The following is a 5,800-nucleotide window of genomic DNA, read 5'->3' as shown; positions in this document are numbered from 1 at the left end:
TTTTTTTTTTCTCCACGTGTTGAAATAGACATGCCCTACATATGCCGGGGGTTAACCGTCTTACCCTAGTTATTTGAGCGTCAATATTTGCCGACACTTGCACGTTAATGAAGTCGAGCGGACGCGCGTGCCTGAAAAATTCATGGACGGGGTACATCGGGGCCCAGGAAGTCAGGGGCACCTTTTTCACCTTCTAGGACTCCATTGTATCGAGGGACCCCTGACTTTTGCCACCGAAAACGAGAACGAGGGGGAACTACCCTACTCTAGTTTACGCACCATTAAATTCGAGAGTCCGACGTTTATCCCCTCGGAAAAAAAAATAAAAACCCGCGCTTTTTTACGGCACCCCGATGCAACCCTTTCGGTTACAACCCTTTTCTTTTACCCATTCTTACTTCTCCCTTCTCACTTCAAATCTTCTAGGTTTTCGAGTGGACCCGATGACTAATTGCTCCAATTCCGGTTTTTCTGGGGATTTAATTCGCTCTGAAGAATTATGTTTGCCAAGTGAATTTTATAACTGCAAAAAAATGCCGTATTATGAAAATTATTTTCGAAATTTGCAGGAGAAAGTTTGAAATTTTTTGTAATTATGAAAACCTCTCCTCATTTCCCCAAAAATAAAAAAAAAATTGTCTATTCATTTCCCGAAACGAAAATCTGGAAGAAATATCGAAAAAATCTCACGCAATTTTCCCACCGCGTTCAAAGGGATTTCTCATAATAATTCCCGGAACGAAAATTTTCCTCAAACACAATTTGTATCGGAATAACTTTTTAACGACTCTCCTGATGGATGGATCCCCCAGTCAGGCAAAAGGACAAAAAGTTTGTCGAATAGAGATAGGGTCCTTGAAAAATGATGTTCTCGTGAGCATCAAGGGTCGACCTCCTTCGGTTAATGTTTTCGCGATCGACAATGCGAAGAGGAAGAAGCGGGGAAAAAAAAAACCCAGAAGCCGAGGACAATTAATAACTTTCCACCGAGGATCATTTATCGCGTCAGTTTAGTCTCATCGGGGGGGAACTCCGTTAAAATTCGAAGTGAGAATGAAGAACTGACGAAAATTGTAACTCCTGCATTGTTCGACTCCTCGAGTCCGTGACCGATTCGATTTTTAACAGAAGTACATTTGAATTCTCAACCACTTGAGATCAACCCCTTCTCTTTATCTGTTTTTTTTTTATCGTTGGGATTTTTCAACTTTTGCTACACGTGTCTGGGAATTGTAACGTCTTCGTTGCAATTCGTTTTGCCCTTTGATGCTTTAAATCCGATCGCCAGATGTTACATATGTGGTTCAAGAGGCCGAGACCAATCGTAATGACTCGATATTTTTTTGTGGGGGGAATCATTACAAAAATGTACTAAGAAATACATTTAGCTTGTAAATTCAATGCTCTATTTCTCATTACAAAAATTATTAGTCCTAATTATTCCATCTTCTGGAGTGATCTAATCAATCATTTTTAAATAATCATCAGAAGTGACTCGTCGGAGACTAATTAAGATCTAAAAAAAATTGATGAATGAAATTCTGAGTTATTAGAGCAAAAGAATCATTCGAGATGTAAATGATTTCTCGGGAAGTTGGGTAATACCTATAATTAGAACGTTTCCGCGTCACGGGAATATCGCATTCCCACAATTATTGGAAATGGAATATTTCCCACGACTGATCGGTCAAATTAATTCATTCAATAACTAGTGAGTATTTTTTTTTTATCCTCTCATTGTCGATCCCCTTTATCTCCGCGAAAAACCACTGGCAAATTTCCTCGTGCCACTCGCGTGTGTCTCCTGAACATGTCAGCGATAAAAGTGATAAGAATTTACTCAAAAACGATTACGAAAACCGTTAGGTCAGGATGTTTTTGCACTGTTTCCGTTTGTGATAAGGAAAGGTATCGCACACCGTAAATACCCAATGCAACGATATGGTCAATTAAAGTTTGCGATAGTTAAAAAAAGGTTCAATAAAATCGATGTCCTAAATTATATGGCTGCCATAAAATCAGAAATCCTCAGGTCTGAAAAAAAATTCTGTTTCCTTGTAGATTAGGAAACATGGAGTTGAAAAAAAAATTTATTTCTCTCCCGTAACTCTTACAAAAGATGACTAGTTTTTTTTTTTCTCCAATTGCATTAATCTAGCAATTATATATCGCGCGTAAAAAGGTCTTATCGGTGGTATAAAGAGAAAACAAATGGACTTTTTCATGATTTTTTTCTCACCCTGATTTTATGTGAGAAGAATTTTTTCTCGAGACTGTCATTTGCCCGGAAGTTGTATTCAAACGTCTCAAAGTATGCAAATAACCCTCGGGGAAAAAAAAATAATAAAACAACCCCATGCAATCATCGTGTCCGGGGGTTGACGATTCTGATAATAACCGTAAGAAAAGTCATAAGGGTACAATACCCCAACACACCACAGCCTCGTCGAGAGAAATATCTGACCAACTTATGCCCAACGAACAATACCTAGAAACACGAGACTGAATGAATGCGCAACCCGCCGAAGAAAAACAACTGCAATAAATATATTTTGACACGGGAGGAGCCATTGTCGAGGACATGCATAATAATTGTAACGTTTCACACGAGACGTCGGTGATGCCGACCCTCGAGAAAGGTCTACCCTTTTACCCCCCCATCACAAGACGCAAATATTTTATGTTTTCATTTCGAGACTGCACGTGTGTGAAACCGAGAACCCACGACAAACGAAAAAGAAAAAAAATATAATAAAACCTCTAACACTATTTAATTCTCCAGTGCCAAATATCTCGCCATAAACAAAAGTCATTTCACATAAATCAGATAATGAGCAAGATGAGGTGAATGAATGAGAATGAAAAAAAAAAATCGGAAACATTAACGCCCGAATGCGACACATCGTCATGCGGAGCATTGAAATCACCGGTTCCACTCACCCTTTAATCCGGAAAAAAAAACGTCCGTTGGCGGTTGATAATGTTAACCAATGATAACAGTCTCTTAATAATAATCACAAATCACATAACCGTTGACAGCACTCTGGAGACAGTTCCCCCACTCGGAGTATAAATCGATAAAACTTGTTGTCACGTGGGTTGAAATCAGCTGACGATACCGGATCGTCAGTGTCGATCGATCAATCACCAAGTTTAAATTGTTTTCAAACAACTAGTGGGTAATTCGATTATTTATTAAACTAATTATTTTTGTTGCTTAGGCGAGACACGACCGTGGCTGGCACACAGGGGACACCGAGGTGCGGCCACGTCGATGGACGGGAGAGGACTAGTGGCTCGAGGTTTACGTCGACCTGTTCGTCTGGACGAAGGTAACACTTAGGGGCACGGGACTGTTGGTGCTTTTTCCTGGTGGGGAAAGCCGGTCCCGCCCACTGGTACCCGCCTTGTTCGCCGTTGGCCGGGGGGCGATCGGCCGGGGGACCAATCCGGGACACCACATTCGCGTGGGGTACACCCCAGAATTATACTGGGGTGCCCCACCATCGGAGACCACCGCTGGCCCCCGACAGAGGTGGATTGCACGGGTTCTCAAGGATTCCAATGTTTTGGGTGATATATCGGATAAATTGTAACGATTTTTCTGGGGATTTCGACCAAAATATTTCATGGTCGTTAATATTTTTGATTGATTGACGTCGATTTTTTTATAAATCGCCTCTAGATTGCTGGATTTATTTATTTATAAATTTATATTTCGGAAAATAGTAGCGCATTTTGAAAATTTAACCATTCGGATATTATTCAGAATGTCATAAATGACTTTAGAATACCGATAAGTCGTAAACATTTAAATTTGTAATTTGAATACTAGTCTTGTACGGATTAAGTGGGATAATGTAGAAGGGATGGAGGATGTGTTTGCGGATACTTTGGAAGAGTTAACTGACACTTTTGGAAAATATTTGGAAGTCGAGCAATTGGAATTCGCGGAAGGTCATGGGACCTCGGTCATTGTCTTTCCAATGGTATATTGTAAGAACATCGGTATCCGATCGAAAGTCATTGAGATTTCAGTTCTGTTTGGAGGGATCAACGAATTACGGGATTTCAACGTTAATATGATCTGTTAATCCTGTTTCAATAATAACAGCGGATTTTCGGAGGCGAGGTCTTTTAAAAGTACAGCAGAATTATTGGAGATTGAAGAATTATCTTCATTTTATTCAAGAAATAATCGACATCGAATTAATCGATATGTCTTCGAACCTTTCCCTGGACTGAATATTCATATGATCATCACATCTCATAAATATTCAATTTCACAACTTGATTCCAACGAAAGGAGATCATTAAGAGCGGGAATCTTTTCCGAAATTATTGCGTAATCGGTCATTGGATTGTAAAATCTTCAGGAGTTACGTGTAAATCGAGGCGATATTTAATTAAAAAATCATTTAGAAACAATGATGAGTTTTTACAGATTTATTGTCGAAGAGAATAAAAATTATTTGATGTTTTCCGTGGAATGAAATATATCAATAAATAGTGGATTTGGGGAGTGGTCATGAAAATTCTTTGAAAATTCTTCAAAACATTCCCAATAATTCCATTACCGAAAAAGGGCGTTTCTGTTTTCCCTGGAGTGTCAGAGAATATTATTTATCCCAAAATAAGAAAAAACTAATGAATGTGACGTTGCGCAAAGCAAATAGGGATTTTGAAGTTGAACGGACGATTTAAGAATTTCGAAATCCTCTTTTGGGATGAAATAATTTCTGAGATGTGAGATCTTAGATTCAATAAAAATAATTTCGAAATGCGCTCAAGGCAAACGATGGCGATAAATTAACGTGGGATATTGGGCATTGGTATTTTCAAAGAGATACATGAAACTGGTTTTTGAACTCTTTAACGACATTTAATTTTCATTTTATCTCCACTATTTCCTATTAGTCTGTAATAACAATAAATCAATGGTGTTAATAAAAAAAATGTATTTCAAATGTTCATTGATTTATAACATTGAGTTGAATTTCATTCCAGAATGCGCTACCAAGTGGCCGCGTGACAAACATAGAGGCGCGTTTGGATTCGTGATCAATTGGCTGTGGATAATCCGGATCTATGTATCGTTTTATTTCTTTCGTGTTTTCTTTTTTTTTTTCACCAAGACGTGAATGCAACTGAGAGATGGAATACGCCGTCGGGGGACTAAAGGTGATATTTGTTGGCATCAACTGTATTCATTCACTCATGCAGAAGCGCATTCGAGGAGGCAGATGGGGCTAATATGGACTCGTTACCAACATAAAGTCCTAAAAATATGAACTCATTCTTTTGCTTTGTTCATCCGACTGGAACGTCATCGGATGATAAATCGAAAACGATTTTTTCTCAACTGCTGCTGGTTTTTACGCTCCTATCCTCTGAATTTAACACGTCATCAAAAATATTCGTGAGTAAATCAAAATTATTATCAATTAAAGAAAATCAAAATAATTTTTATTTATTTTCGTGACTGAAATTCCGCGTCCCCAGGATATTTCGGCGGGGAGAGGAAATTCACAAAATTTCGCAATTTCTCCAACAATTTTCATTGTTGAAGTGACTTTGGATATTTTTTATAACAAAGTTGTATCTCTTGGGACATTATAATGTAAGCACCGGTGGAATACATCCCCCTTGAAGGAAAATCCCCATAAATTCATGCTGCAGAGACACAACTGACTCCCGAGGATTTAGGACTCATAAAAACCCAAATCGGACTCTCCACGTTGTGCAACCTGCATTCCACACACCCGATGCTCCCATTGAGAGTCCTCCTCGTTTTTTTTTT

The sequence above is a fragment of the Fopius arisanus genome, unplaced genomic scaffold (assembly GCF_000806365.1).
Source record: "Fopius arisanus strain USDA-PBARC FA_bdor unplaced genomic scaffold, ASM80636v1 scaffold00108, whole genome shotgun sequence".
Taxonomy (NCBI): domain Eukaryota; kingdom Metazoa; phylum Arthropoda; class Insecta; order Hymenoptera; family Braconidae; genus Fopius; species Fopius arisanus.
This window is presented reverse-complemented; position numbering follows the sequence as displayed.